The sequence below is a fragment of the Drosophila rhopaloa genome, unplaced genomic scaffold (assembly GCF_018152115.1).
Source record: "Drosophila rhopaloa isolate 14029-0021.01 unplaced genomic scaffold, ASM1815211v1 contig_203, whole genome shotgun sequence".
NCBI classification, from domain to species: domain Eukaryota; kingdom Metazoa; phylum Arthropoda; class Insecta; order Diptera; family Drosophilidae; genus Drosophila; species Drosophila rhopaloa.
In genome coordinates, this window is record NW_025335088.1 from 4,279,901 (window position 1) to 4,296,244 (window position 16,344).

General features: G+C 43.4%; 1 protein-coding gene across 3 annotated transcripts in view; it reads left to right on the forward strand.

Moving 5' to 3' along the window:
• Positions 1 to 16,344, forward strand: part of LOC108041451 (plexin-B) — a 37,815-nt gene that overhangs the window by 17,781 nt on the left and 3,690 nt on the right. The gene's annotated exons all lie outside the window — the stretch shown is intronic.

Below are 16,344 nucleotides of genomic sequence, written 5' to 3' on the forward strand. Positions count from 1 at the left end.
TTCGGCGGTCAGTAAACTTGCACCTTCAAGCACTTTCGGTTCTAGAGTATTACTCGTCACCGTAAAATAGGCGTTGTTACGGGCCAAAGAGAGACGACGTTTGTCTTGTTCTCTCTGAATTTTTTCACGGGCTTCGTCTTGTTGTTTTTGTCGTTGAGTGCGCTGATCCACGTTCTTACTTATTTGTTTATAGTTAGTGCGTAAAGATTAATTATTTAATTAATTAAAACTTTAGTTTACGATATGCGATTTGCATCGCGAAACGCAAAACCTCGCGCTTATTTTTTTTTTCGAACGTTTTCGACTGATTGGCTAATTGTTTTTCCGGAGCGTTAATAAAACACGTCTGCACGCAGCCGAATTGATTTTGATGATGATTGAGAAATATCGCGTTATTAATATTCCTGATGTTCGAAGGCAGAACGAATTTCTGATGTTATCAAGTTTGGTTCGGAATCCAAATCGCTCAGAGCTCTCATGTGTGGTAATAAACACGTTAAAAACCATTTTTCGAACAGTTACAACAGGCACGATTATAAACTAATTGGTGTGTATGTCAATGGGATTTCTGGTTTTTCACGGGCTTCATATAATTATGATAATACATTGACGGCGATCTGTTGGCTTGCTTGACGGCTGCATACTTGCCGCTAAATATTTAAAAATGTTGACTGCTGCCATAACGACATTAATACAACCATTAGCATAGCTATCTATGTTTACCTTGATGTTGGTCAGTGGTGAACTTACATAGTTCCCGTCAGCCTGTGGGGGTGCTCAATTATCTCGGGGCTTTCGAGATGAGTTATCAACAGAGGCGAGTATTCCGATGAGCGATTTGACACATTATTACATATATTACATCTAAAAGCTTTCTGGGGTCAGCTGCCCAGTATCTAAGGCTGATAGTTTGCATTTGATCCACAGAGCACTCTCTCTCTCTAGTGCAACGGCATGAAATGATCTTTTTCGACCACCTCAATAATTTTGTTGACTAGGGTTTTTGAACTCTTCTCCTGACCTCTTCTTCAGGCTAGGTTTAATTTCTTTCAACAAGGATTATAATTTTAATCAGAAGTTTGCATTAATCCGTCTAAATGTCTGTTTGAATGCATAATAATAATAATAATGCATCGTTTTAAATGATTTTTTAATCTTTTGACTATTCTTTTAAGTGTCAGCTTTATTTTTATACCCTTGCAGAGGGTATTATAATTTTGGTCAAAAGTGTGCAACGCAGTGAAGGAGACATCTCCGACCCTATAAAGTATATATGTTCTTGATCAGGATCACCTCCTGAGTTGATATAGCCATGTCCGTCTGTCTGTTTCTACGCAAACTAGTCTCTCAGTTTTAAAGCTATCGAGTTGAAACTTTGCACACAGCCTTCTTTCCGTTGCACGCAGTATATATGTCGGAACGGCCGGGATCGGCCGACTATATCCTATAGCTGCCATATAACTGATTGATCGGAAATGCCATAACTTTGGTGTTTGTAAAGTTAGGAAGTTGGAATTTTCTATGAGTTTTATATTTGGCCAATCAATCCGACCTACCAAATTTCATAAGGATCGGCCGACTATATCCTAAAGCTGCCATATAACTGAACGATTGGAAATGCCATAATTTTGGTGTTTTTAAAGTTAGGCAGTTGGGATTTTTGATGAATATTAAGAATGCATCATATGAATAATTTTGGAGAATATAATTTACAGAGTATTCTGCAAGGGTATATCAACTTCGGCTCCTCCCGAAGTTAGCTTTCCTTTCTTGTTTTATTTTTATTTAAATCGGTCTGTATTTGCGTTATGGGATAGAGCCGTTTGAAAAGGTTGTGGTTTAATATATCGTAGCCATCAAGCTGTGTAGCAAATCCTTCATTAGGAAATTAAACGGTAAGGCTACAGAAAGTAGGTAATTTAATTTAAAATAGTTAAGTAGATCATTTTTTAATGTCCAATTTTGAACAACATTTTGTTTAAAAATCAAATAAATAATAATTTTCTTAGTCTTGCACAAAACGGCCAACTCAAGTTCTATCAATAAAAAATATAAATTCAGAGAAGGGGTGTAAAGGAAAATCGATAACAGCTAGAGGAAATATTATATCTCAGACAAAAGAATAAATTGATTAATAAATTGTAACTTGATATTGTATTTAACAATTTAACTAAGTACTTTAAATCTCCCTTGTATACCCTTGCAGAGGGTATTATAATTTTGGTCAAAAGTGAGCAACGCAGTGAAGGAGACCTCTCCGCCCATATAAATTATATATATTCTTGATCAGGATCGCGTCCTGAGTTGATTTATGCATGTCCGTCTGTCTGTCCGTCTGTCTGTTTCTACGCGAACTAGTCTCTCAGTTTTAAAGATATCGAATTGAAACTTTGCATTCTCCTTCGTTCCTTTGCACGCAGTATATACGTCGGAACGGACTGGATGGGCCGACTATATCCTATAGCCGCCATATAACTGATTGATCGGAAATGGTGTTTTTAAGTTAGGATGTTGGGATTTTTTATGAGTATTAAGAATGCATCATCTGAATAATTTTGGGGAATATAATTTACAGAATATTCTACAAGGGTATACCAACTTCGGCTCCGCCCGAAGTTAGCTTTCCTTTCTTGTTCAGCTTGGGTTTTTCGAAAGTTGATTTACTTAGATTCGAAGTTATTTAAATTTAATAACTGAAAAAGGTCTGCTAAACACAGTTTCAAATACAACCAATGTAACATCTTCTTGTCACTTAAATTTTTTTATATTTATTCCATATAAAATTATCGTGCACTGATGTGTTAAAATTTCGTTTTTTGTTTTTTTAATTTTTTGGTTGACAAGCGGCTTCCATTTAAGTGAGATTTACAATGTTTTTTAGTGATTAAAATGAATATGAATATGAATTGACTTAAATGTAACGTATTGTCTTACTTAGTTTCTAAAGCAAAATTCACATACACCAACATTTTGATGCAAAATTCCACATTCGGTTGAACACAATGATTTTGGTCAAACATTTTGTGGCTTGTTCGCGCTCTTTACAAAATTTCAAGAAATGTAATTCAAAAATGAATTGCATAATTACTTTAAAATTAAAAAAAAAACGAGGACGGAAGCTAGCTTCGGCAAGCCGAAGTTTTTATACCCTTGCAGAATTTGCCGAAATTGCTAAAACTGAAAAAGTAAGGTATACATAAGTAAACTAGATTTGCATCGTTTCATGTAAATTGCTTTTATACTGAACAAGAAAGGAAAGCTAACTTCGGGCGGAGCCGAAGTTTATATACCCTTGCAGAATACTCTGTAAATTATATTCTCCAAAATTATTGATATGATGCATTCTTAATACTCATAAAAAATCCCAACTTCCTAACTTTAAAAACACCAAAGTTATGGCATTTCCAATCGTTCAGTTATATGACAGCTATAGGATATAGTCGGCCGATCCTTATGAAATATGGTAGATCGGATTGATTGGCCAAATATAAAACCCATAGGAAATCCCAGCTTCCTAACTTTACAAACACCAAAGTTATGGCATTTCCGATCAATCAGTTATATGGCAGCTATAGGATATAGTCGGCCGATCCCGGCCGTTCCGACATATATACTGCGTGCAAAGGAAAGAAGGGTGTGTGCAAAGTTTCAACTCGATAGCTTTAAAACTGAGAGACTAGTTTGCGTAGAAACAGACAGACGGACAGACGGACAGACGGACATGGCTATATCAACTCAGGGGGTGATCCTGATCAAGAATATATATACTTTATAGGGTCGGAGATGTCTCCTTCACTGCGTTGCACACTTTTGACCAAAATTATAATACCCTCTGCAAGGGTATAAAAATGTCATATAAAAATAGAAAAAAAGGGATACTTTCGCAGCCTTTAACAATTTTTCCTAAGGAAGCTGTAAGAAATAGACGTCTGATCGGCAAGCGCTTTTACCCTAATGAAGATATGCGTAAATAAATAAGACTTGTAAAAATTTATGTCAGTAGCTTACACACTGCGCGAAATATTCTGATAATCATCAAATTTGGACCGATTTCACCCTATGGTTCCTATGGGAGCTATAGGATATAAACGTCCGATCGTTACGCGCTTTTACCCTGATCAAGGTATGCATAAAAAAATACGATTAGGAAAGATTCATGACAATTGCTTATATACTGTGCGAAATATCCTAAAAATCATTACATTTTAACCGATTTCACCCTATTGTTCCTATGGGAGCTATAGGTTATAGACGTCCGATCGCCACGAGCTTTTACCCTGATCAAGGTACGCATAAAAAAATAATATTTGGAAAGATTTATGTCAATAGCTTTTACACTGCGCGAAATATCTTCCATTCTTGCAAGTTATATCCGATTGTTCCTATGGGAGCTATAGGATATAGACATCCGATCGGGGCGGTTTTCAAACTTGATCTGCGAACACATGTTTTAGGACGAATGCGAAAGTTTCAGATCGCTAGCTTTTAAACTGAGCTCGCAAACGGTATTGAAACAGACGGACAGATGGACGGACGGACAGACGGACATGGCTATATCGACTCCCCTATTGATCCTGATCAAGAATATATATACATCATGGGGTCGGAAACGTCTCCTTCACTGCGTTACAAACTTCTGATCAAAATTATAATACCCTCAGCAAGGGTATAAAAAGATTATCTATACGTAATCAATTTCATTTTTAAATAGCGGCTGTTGTATGTACTTGTCTGATTGCCAGGAACTATTACCCTGAGCGAGGTATACATAAATAAATTAGATAAATTGCAAGACCCTTGCTTGGGGACCCTAAAGTCAGCCGCAAGAGAGAGAAAGAGTATGTTGCTTGGGGACCCTAAAGTCAGCCGCAAGAGAGAGAAAGAGTATGTTGCTTGGGGACTCTAAAGTCAGCCACAAGAGATAGACGGTTTGGTGCTGCTCAGTGAAGTTCTATGGCCCGTGATCCGCCTTATATAGGGCTCAGCGAGCCTGTGTGGGATTTGCCGGTATAAGTGTGTCCACCTCTCTCGGTCTAGTGTGCCCCTACGCGCGCGATCGTTGGCGCGCGCGCGTTCTTAGTTTGAATTTGAATTTAACGCTCTTTTCATTTAACTTTTTTAGTCTTTTTATTTTCATATCGATTTGTGCGCGCCCATCGTCTGCGCTGCTGCCATCCTCGAATGCTTTTCGCGGAATTTCCGCGCTGTCTCCGTGAACTTGTGCATGTTTTCTGTAATGAGACAACGAATGTATGCGTTAGGCTTAATGTTTAGTGTTTGCTTACATTTGGGGCGTAATGAAGTGTAATGACAACTGTTGTGTGTGGTGTGTAGTGTGGAGTAATAGCATTTGTGTAGTGTTTTGTTATGTGTAGTATTTAATGATAGATCGTGCTCGCCATGTGTTGCTAATTTACGGTGTTCGTTCTGTATTGCATTTGTGCCTACGTACGGCCACTAACCATACAACATATAGACTGGTCATTTCAAACAACCAAAATGGACACTCAAAATATTTTACGGCAGGCCCCCCAGCTGGTAGCGGCAGGCCCCGGACACTTCGTGTGCCTTCGGGTTTTTTTCGCTCTCATTCTTATTCTCATTTTGACGCTCGCGCGCTCATTGTACGAGTTCGGTCGTTCAGTCGCAGAGACGCGCATTTTGAAGAAGGTTGCCCTGCGCTTGAATTGGGCTTTGTATGTATGCGTGTTCATGCATTCTCATACAGGGGTGCGTGTGTGCGATCATTTCATTTCAATGCAGCAAGAATATTTTGTCTTTTGCTACTTTTCAGATTTGGTACCCTAACAATATGGGCGTATTCACTATTGGGTTAATGATAAAAATAAGAATATTATATGTTATAGTATATTTTTTAATATTTCAGCATATATTTCATTTCGGTTTAAAAATGCATATCAGTGGTAGCAGTAAAATGTTTTTCATATATGTATGTATTCCAATTAATAGAAATCAATCTACTGAGATACCATTTTGGTTGTATGAAATGACCAGTCTATATGTTGTATGGTTAGCGGTACGGCTTAGTGTCTCCAATGTATACCCTCTTTGTTTTCCGTGTGTTCGGGTCTTTTACTGCCATGATCACTGGTGACACGAAATTGGTTACCTTCCAGGGACCGTCGTACTTTGGTGCTAGTTTGGCGTTACATTTTTCTGCCGCTTTTGACAGATAGTGTGTCTTGCTCCATACCAAGTCTCCGATCTCTGGTTTCCAATCCCTTTTCCGCAGGTTGTAGTGATGTTTTTGTTGTTCCGCGGCTTCTTCCATATGTTGTGTTGCCTCCTATCGCACGCCTTTTAATCTGTTCCATCTTTGTTCTATACTTTCCTCTTGTAACCCCGCTCCCTTTGTTACCCTGTACAACATCGTATTTGGTAATCTTAACTTTTTCCCGAATACCAGCTGAGCCGGGCTATATCTTGTAGATTCCGACACACTGCTATTGTATGCTAGCATTAATTCTGGCAAATGTTCGTCCCACGTTGTCTGATCCTCTCCTGCTAGCTGCGCGATCATCGTTTTGACTGTTCCTGGGGCGTGTACGGTGCCGTCAACTGTTGCCGTATCCCCCATTTTTCCATGCTATTTCTCGTTTCGAGAATTTGTCCACGATAACTAATAGTGTGGTGTTTCCGTGCTTCGATCTGGGTAGGGGTCCCTCAAAATCCACACATATGGTTTCCCACGGTGCTTCTGCCACTTTTGTCAGCATCTTCCCTGCTTTTCTTTGCTGTGATACCTTGTATTTCTGGTAGCACTCCTTCCATTTCCTTGTATTTTTCCTCGATCCAGGTCTCCGTGTACTCTATTGTTTTCAACTCGTCCTGTGGTGCTCTGGATAAGGCGTCTGCTACCGCATTCCATTTCCCCTTTCTATACTGGACTTCAAATTGGAATGGTTATACGCCTAGCGCCCATCTGGCCACTCTTCCCGACGGACTTTTTATTGAGTTTAGCCACTTCAAAGCCATGTGGTCTGTTACCACTATGAACCGATAGCCTTCTAGATACATCTTGTACTTATTGATGCCCCAATATATCGCTAGGCATTCTTTTTCGGTTGCACTGTAGATTTTTTTACTTTGCTCAACTTCCTGCTTGCAAACGATATTACATGCTCCCCGTCCTCCCCGTCCTGTCTTACCACTGCGCCTACGCCTAAGTCACTGGCATCCGTTTGCAGTTTAAACTGCTTTGTGAAATCGGGACATGCCAGTACCGGCGCCTTTGTTAGGCTTGTTTTTAGTTGTGTCAAACGATTCCTGGTGCTCTTCAGTCCATTCAAACTTTTGTCCTTTCTTGATTAAGCTTTGCAGCGCTCCTGCCTGTTCGGTGAAATTTGGTATGAATCGTCGGTACCATGATGCCATTCCTAAAAAAACGGTGTACTTCCTTTGTGCTCCTCGGCACTGGTAAGTCTCGAATTGCCGTTACTTTGTCCGGGTCTCCGATCGCTTATGACGTGTCCTAGATAGTGAAGTGGCATTTGTCCGGATTAATCCGCAGGTTCGCGTTTTGTAGACTCCTGAATACTTCTTTTAGTTTCTCCAAATGTTCACGTTTGGTTCGGCTAATAACCACTATGTCGTCCAGATACGCAAATGCGAATGGTTCCATTTCTGGCCCTATTATTGTGTCCATCGCCCTTTGGAACGCTGCTGGGGCTGTGGTTAGCCCAAATGGCATGACTTTCCATTGGAAAAGTCCACGTCCGGGAACTGTGAGTTCCACGTCCGAGGAACTGCCTACTATCCCTATCCATTGGGATCTGCCAGTATCCTGACTTAAGATCTATCGTGCTGATGAACTTTGCCTCTATTAACTGGTCCATGATGAAGTTTAGTCTTGGTACTGGATAAGCGTCTTTTTCTGTTCTGTCGTTCAGCAGTCGATAGTCCACACACATTCTCCATTCATTGTTTTTCTTTCTTACTAGCACTACTGGTGCGCTGTACGGGCTACGTGAGGGTTCTATGAGTCCCAGTGCCAACAACTCGTTAACCTGTTCATTGGTGATCGCCTGCTGTTTTGGATTTCGCGGATAGTACCTCTGTTTTAACGGCTTATCATCCTTGAGGTAAATCTTATGCGTTGTAATATCACTGCATTCCTTCAAATACTTGCCTCTGCGTTTCCAGAAAGTCCTGTACTTCCTTTTCGGATGGTTCTCCTGTCGTGTTTTCTGGCTCCGTATTTGCATCCGGTTGGTGCTCTTAGTCTCCGGCCGCTCTTATCTCTAGCTCTAAGCCTCCACACCTCAGCGTGCTGCGTGCCCCGGCTGGAAAGTCCATTCCTAACAGAATTCCTCCTGCCACTTCTGTTAGTATCGTGAACGTTAACCTGAACGATCTTCCTCCAAATTGGATTTCTGCCGCGAATTTTCCTATCGTCTTCTGCGTTGCTCCGTTGGCCAGTGTTATTTCTGCTCGGGTTCCACACCATTCGTCTTGTTGTTTCAGATCTTGATATCTGCTTCTGCTTATCGCGCTTCTCGATGCTCCTGTGTCCACGACTCCTTTTGCTGTCTTGTTTCCGACCCTTATCCGGGCTACTGGAACCCGTCGCAATACAGCTTTTCCCCTGCTGCTGGCTCTTTTATTGCCGCCTGAGCTGCCAGCTTCATCTGCTCAGGCCTCCTGCGTTTCCCGGCCCTGCCCTGCAGTACTCCGTGGTTCTCGTACCGTTTATTCCACAGACCCAGCAAAACAGCCTCGGTAGATTGCTGCACGTGCGTGCCGCATGTCCGGTTCCTTCGCAGCGCATGCATATCTCCGGTCTTAGTTGCTCCTGTGAAGGTTGACTTTCCCGTGTCAGGTTCTCTGCCTCTATTTCTTCTACTTCCTCCGCTAGTTTGAGGAATTCTGTCAACGAGTTGAATCCTGCCCTTCTATCTTGCTCCTGCTGTTTTTGTATACTCGGTCCAGTTTTGCTTCTTCCGAGAGTTTTGTGAATTGCATTAGTTTTTCGGAGTCTCGACTTATGTGTCAGGCTAACCGGTTGTGTTTATTTCAGAGCTCCCGTATTTAAAAAAAAAAAAAAAAAGTTTTATACAAAATTCTGTTTTCCTGTGTCTTTACGATTTTTCTTTTGACTTTCTTAACAAAACATTTTCCGGCCTTGCCCTCGGTTGGCAGGCCGGCTGCTGCGGTTAACTTTCTTTTTCTTTGTTTTCTTAGTTCATTACGCAAGTACAATGTCAGATGCTGGTGCAGTTCCCAAAAAAGATGTCTTCCAATTTCAAGCCATCTCGACGAAAGTTTGTCGGGAAACCAATTATGACTCTCATGTGGCTAAGCACTCGGTCTTTGCTAAGGACCAAGTTACGCGACCACCAGTCAATACAGATGAAGCTGCTAAAGTAGCTGTTATGAATGCCTCTAGGAATGCCAAGGCGACTGCCTTTGATGCCAATAGGTGCCTCTCTGATACTTCGGATGAATTTGATGATTCCAATTATTCAGACACCTCATCTGTCCCGACTATGACCATTTTTACCCCCAAGTGGATTAGTAAAAATGCTGCCGATGATGAACGCTTTACTCAGGTAAATAACCTAAGGAAAAGACGAAATCTTGACATACTCGAAGGTAGTAATATCAACAAATCATCGCTGCCAAACCCTGTTGGCGACCATAAACGTCCTCAAGCTCCATCCTCTGGCATGACCATACAATCACATTCTTCAAGTCAAGAAGGCTCTACCTACTTAGGAAACAACAATAGCTTTGCTATTTTGTCTGACGATGATGATGATGATACAATGACTTCTACTCATAATAATGAATCAATCACCACCTCTAAATTTGGTCATGGTTTGTCTGAGCCTGTTGAAGCTAACTTGCATTCGGTGTCCCCACGCAATGCCTCTTCTCAAGCTAAAACCAAGAAACGTGATCCCCGTCCGCCACCCTTCCTTTTGAGGGGAATCACTGATTTTAGGCAACTAATTTCATTACTATCTTCTGTGACCAATGGTTTTCGCCTCAAGACAACTGGTAAATCTTCCTGTAGGATTACTGTGGATGACGGCAATGTTTACCGTGTAGTCCAGAAGCTTTTCAAGGATAATGGAATTCCTGTCAGCACTTTTCAGTTTAAAAATGAACGAGCCTTTCGAGTCGTCATCAAGGGACTTCACGCTTCCACTGAAATAGCCGAAATCACTGCAAAACTGAAAGCTCTGGGACACAACCCTCGGAATGTATTCAACCCCCCTGGTGAAAATGGGAAGGCGAACCGGGATATATTCTTTGTGGAGCTGGAACCAGCTAGAAACAACAAAAATGTGTATGATATCCAGACAATTGACTACCAGGTGGTTAAAGTAGAACCGCAGCTTCAGAGAAAGGGTCCTTTAAGGTGTTTCAGATGTCAAGAATTTGGACATTCTAAAAATTTTTGTTCACTCTTGCCAAAGTGTGCCAGATGCGCTGGTGACCATGAAACAAAAGACAAGGAGCGGTGCTTGGCCATAAATGAGGAACAACTCAAGTGCATTAACTGTGGTTCTAATCATAGTGCGTCTTCCCGTCGATGTCCTGCCTATTTAGAGGCTATTGAAAGACGTAAGCCCACTGGTTCTGTAGGGCGTAGACCCACTGAAAAACGTACTTTTAAGCCTGCCATTCCCCCGGCTCAAAATGCTTGGTTTTCTACGCGTCTTCCTGCATCCTTAAGTCAGACTTCGCCAACGGTAAATTCACATCCAAGTGAAAAGACCTCCTTGATTGAACAACCTTCTCAGGACAGGCTTCTGGAATTTATTAATGGATTAAGGAAGCAACAAGAGGCTGCTGCGATAGCCCAAGCGGCTGCAATTGATAAATTGTTGTTACGCTTTGATCAAATGATGTCAGTAATGACGACCACACTACAAATGTTACAGAGCGTGATTTCTAAGCACGCCAATCTATCAGGGTCAACGCAATGCGATGACTAATTACGGTATAAATATCGTTATTTGGAACGCCAACAACTTAGTTGGCAAATCACTCGAGATTGAGCATCTCCTCCAGGAACGCAACATTGACATTTTATTGATCTCAGAGACACATTTTACCAGCCGTTCATTCTTCCACATTAATGGATATGCTGTTCACTCTGCCAACCACCCTGATGATCGACATCGTGGTGGTGCTGCTGTCATCATCAAATCCTGTTTAGATTATCACCTAAGTGCCACAATATCGGAGCCTCACCTGCAAGCAGTTGCCATAAGTTTGGTCACTGGGTTTGGCAGAATTTCATTTGGTGCTGTCTACTGTCCACCTGGTCACCGCCTTTCTTGGACGACTGAGGAATTTCTGCGTCTGTTTGGCTCTGTAGGTAGCCGCTTTCTCATTGGAGGTGATTGGAATGCGCACCACAGTTTCTGGGGGTGCAGGCGAGCATGCCCTCGGGGAAACACCCTGATGTCAGTTATTGCTGACTCAAATATGCAGATTTTGGCTACTGGCGGACCCACTCATTTTCCTTGGATCAATGACCACCTCCCGACGGCCATTGATTTTGCTGTGTACAAAGGCATCCCGTGCAACCACCTTACAATCTCAGAGTGTACGGGACTTTCCTCTGATCATATTCCGCTCCTGATATATTTTTGCGTGGCTGCCTATACGATCGTCACCAAATCCAGGCTTCTTCCCCGGGGCTCGGATCTTAAAAGATTCAGTGCGCAACTTACTGCTCTGACTCAGGAGCAACCTTCTCTTCTTTCTGTGGACGACGTAGATTCCTTTGCTGAGGTCTTAGTTGAACAGATCCATCAAGCTGCCCCTCCTCCTAGAAGCATACCTATTCCTCCTCCATCTTGGGCTTATTCAAAGCCAGAAATTGCTGCCTTGGCCAGAAAAGGTCATGCACTTCGCCGTGTCTGGATGAGGACGAGGCATACCATCGATATGGCAAGGTGGAAGGCTACTGTATCAGAGCTAAGGAAAGTCCTCCGTTCGGCCAAGTCAGAATTTTTTATAGACAAGCTCAGTGCAATTGATCCTAACCAGAATCACGGATTTGCGCTCTGGAAATGCACCCGCAACCTTAAAAGACAGCCGCTTCAGAGGTTTTCCCTTAAACGTGGTGATGGGACTTGGGCCCACAGTGATTCCGAGATTGCTGAAGTATTTGCTGATGATCTTGAAAATCGCTTTACTCCATTTGAATTTGCAACAAGCGATGAAGTCCAGACAACAATCTCTAGGCTAGGACTTTCATTTGGTCCTCCTGTTACTGTCCGTCCAGTAGACGAAGATGAAGTACGTGGTCATATAAAGCGACTGGTTACTACTAAAGCTCCTGGCATGGACGCGATTGATGGAAAAGTAGCAAAGGCTCTGCCTAGCTCTGTCATTGCACAGCTCTGTCTCCTCTTTAATGCTTGCCTGGACCTTGGTTATTTTCCATCACCTTGGAAACGAGCATTAGTTACAATGGTGGCAAAAAAAGGAAAAGACCCATGTTGCCCGGAATCTTATAGGCCGATTAGTTTGCTGTCCACTTTCTCCAAGATTTTTGAGCGGATCATGCTTGGTAGACTTCTAGCTATTAACGCCTTTGAAGACGCACTTCCGAACCACCAGTTTGGTTTCCGTAGTCGCCATAGTGCTATCGAGCAAGTGCACAGAGTAATTAACCATGTCTTGGGGGCTTTCGAAGACCACAAATACTGCTCAGCCGTTTTTCTCGATGTTCGACAGGCCTTTGACAGGGTTTGGCACGAAGGACTGTTCTACAAGCTAATGCCGCTTTTGCCTGAAAGGCTCTGGAATCTCGTTGTATCGTTTTTAGATAAAAGGGAGTTTGCTGTAGACATTCGTGGACACCGTTCTGGACTTCGCCCAATTCGTGCTGGTGTCCCGCAGGGAAGCGTCCTTGGCCCGGTCCTGTATACAATTTACACTTCGGATCTTCCAAACCCAGTTGCTCGTGGTACACTCCTGGCCACATATGCAGATGACACTGCATTTCTTGCAGCTGGTAGCACCACTACGTCTGCGTCCCGACGTGTCCAGACATTCTTAGACGAATTTGAGTGCTGGGCCTCTCGATGGAACATTGCGCTTAATGTTGACAAAACGCAACATGCCACTTTTGCTCTCCGCCCTGGCCGTTCGCGTAGCCTTTACATTGATGGGAATAGGCTCAAGCACGAAGATAAGGTGACGTACCTCGGAGTTACCTTAGACCGTCGCCTTTGTTGGAAGGGACAAATTGATCGAGTTTGTGGATCAGCAAGAACAAAACTTGACAAAATGGACTGGCTCCTTCGTCCAGGCAGCGGCCTATCCCTTGAAGCTAAGGTGCGGCTTTTTAAGGCCATTGTCCTCCCAACCTTAAACTGGGGAATCACTTGCTGGGGCACGGCCTGTGATTCGTCACTAAAAAGGGTGCAAACATGCATTACAAAGGCTCTCAGGCGGATGCTAGGGGTGAAGTGGCACCATTATGTAGAAAACCGAGTTATGTTCCAGGACACGGGAGTGCCGACGGTAACAGAGACGATTTGCAAATCCTCAAGTCGATACCGGGAACGTTTGCTCACACATGCAAACTGTCTGGCAAGACATCTTGCAACACCACTGGGTCGACGGCGTCTCCGCAGACGACACCCGGCAGACTTATGGATTCTCGGCCGTGACAGACACGGTCGCCTTCTGTAATAACACATCTTGATTAACTTTTGACCGGCTATGACCACACCTGATTTGCTCAAGAATGGAGCACCCGTTACCCGCATTTTTTGGGATCTTTAGAAATAATTAGTCAATACACGAAAACAAGGTCCATCCTTGTGTGGCGTGTTCAATAAACTATAAAAAAAAAAAAAAAAAATGCATTAGTTTAGTCCCATTGCGTATTCTCTTACGTGCTCCGTTTCTCTCTGTTTCATCTGTGCAATTTGAGTCTCCAACTTTTCCTCATACCTCGGCGGCAAAAAGTATTTCAGCAGTTCCGTTCTGAGCTGAGTTCACGTTACGATCCTGGTCGGCGTGGTGTTCCACCAATCGCTCGCGACCCCCTCTAGAATGAATGGCATCGTTTGTATCAGCTGGTCCTCCCGGATTCCATATCCGCCTGCCCACTGTTCCATTTTGCTTAGGAACTCCAGTGGCTTTGTTGTTCCTTGGTACCGGATGCCCCAATCGCGTACCCGGTCTACGACTTCTGTTTCCATTTTCTTCTCCATTTTTTTTCTATCTCTTCTTCCATTTTGTCACTTAGACTTGTTTCTTTGGTGGCTATTATCCCAGCTGTTGTACTGGCTGATGGGCCTTCGTTGCTGTTCCCCTTCTCTTCCCTGGTTACAACGATCGCCAGAATTGTTTCTTTTGCCTGGCTTTTTTCTCTCTTATATTTTTCTGTCAGTTCTGCGAGTCTTTGTCTGACTGTTTCTGTGTGATCCGTTCTTTTGGCGAACGCTACCAACAAACGGCTTAAATCTTCGCGTCTTTCTGCCGTTTCTAATCCGAACTCTTCCTTGTATTCCGTTAGTTCGCTCTTTGCTGCCAGATATACCCAGCTCAACATTACTCCGACGGTGTCGGTCCATCTCTTGCAACCGCGTTAACCTGCTCGGGCGCCACTATGACGGTTTGTCACTGTAGGATGGCTCAGGGATGGACAGGGTTCGTCACAGAAATTTGTGTCAGGCGTGGTTGCTGAAAGGGAATTCCGACCCAGCCCAGAGTAGAAGTCGTGGAGAATTACACAGTAATTGATTATAACTAGGTTTATTTCGGTAAGATTCTTGACATTTGATTGATTCTGACCAATGGATTCCCCTGACTGGCGGTGTGCCGCCCTTGCGGCTTTCGTTTCCCTCGTCCAATTCGACTGCCGGGTGGCGGGAGCCGTCCAGCTGCTCGAGAGGAACAGCACGGGATTACGGCGGCTGGTAGAACAGACTGAGAGTATCGGACGGCCCTTGGCCGGTTATCACTCGCCTACGGGCGATGATTTGAGTGCTTGGGGACCCAGAAGTCAGCCACAAGAGAGAGAGAATAGGTTGCTTGGGGGACCCTAAAGTCATCCGCAAGAGCGAGAGAGAGTATGTTGCTTGGTGACCCTAAAGTCAGCCGCAAGAAAGAGAGAGAGAGTATGTTGCTTGGGGACTCTAAAGTCAGCCACAAGAGAGAGACGGTTTGGTGCCGGGGAGTCCCTAAAGTAAGCCAAAAGACAGAGAAAGACGGTTTGGTGCTTGGGGACCCTAAAGTCAGCCGCAAGAGAGAGAGACGGTTTGGTGCTTGGGGACCCTAAAGTCAGCCACAAGAGAGAGAGAGTATGTTGCTTGGGGATCCTAAAGTCAGCCGCACGAGAGAGAGAGTATGTTGCTTGGGGACCCTAAAGTCAGCCACAAGAGAGAGACGGTGTGGTGCTTGGGGACCCTAAAGTCAGCCACAAGAGAGAGAGAGACGGTTTGGTGCTAATGTCAGCCGCAAGAGAGAGAGAGACGGTTTGGTGCTAATGTCAGCCGCAAGAGAAAGAAAGCGCGGCCGATGAACCGAGCCGTAAGGAGGCGTGATCCTGAACTCAAACGTCTCTTCTCTAACTACAATTTATAAGCGGACTTAGATCGAATGATCCAGTCCACCGAGAATGACTTTGCTGCTCACCACCACTCTCTACCCGAAGACGGTCTGCTGTTCAGTGAAGTTCTATGGCCCGTGATCCGCCTTATATAGGGCTCGGCGAGCCTGTGTGGGATTTGCCGGTATAAGTGTGGCCACCTCTCTTGGTCTAGTGTGCCCCTACGTGAGCGGACGTTGGCGCGCGCGCGTTCTTAGTTTGAATTCGAATTTAACGTTCTTTTTATTAGTCTTTTAATTATACCCGTTACTCGTAGAGTAAAAGGGTATATTGTATTCGTGCAAAAGTATGTAACAGCTAGAAGGAAGCGTTTCCGACCCTATAAAGTATATATATTCTTGATCAGGGTCACTAGCCGAGTCGATATAGCCATGTCCGTCTGTCCGTCTGTCTGTCTGTCTGTCCGTATGAACGCTGAGATCTCGGAAACTACAAAAGCTAGAAGATTGGCATTTTGCATGCAGATTCTAGGAGTTCCTACGCAACGCAAGTTTGTTTCAAAAAGGTGCCACGCCCCCTTTAACGCCCACAATTGCTTATATACGATTTTAAAAATTTAAATATTTCAGAAATGTAAAAATGCAGTTTTATTGTGTTTATCAATACCTATCGAAATGTAGAAGAAATTTTTCAAATCGGACCATTCGTTAAAAAGTTATGCGTGATCAAAGTTTCTGTCTCCATCTCCCTCGCACTCCCTTTACCTGAGTAACGGGTATCTGATAGTCGGGGCA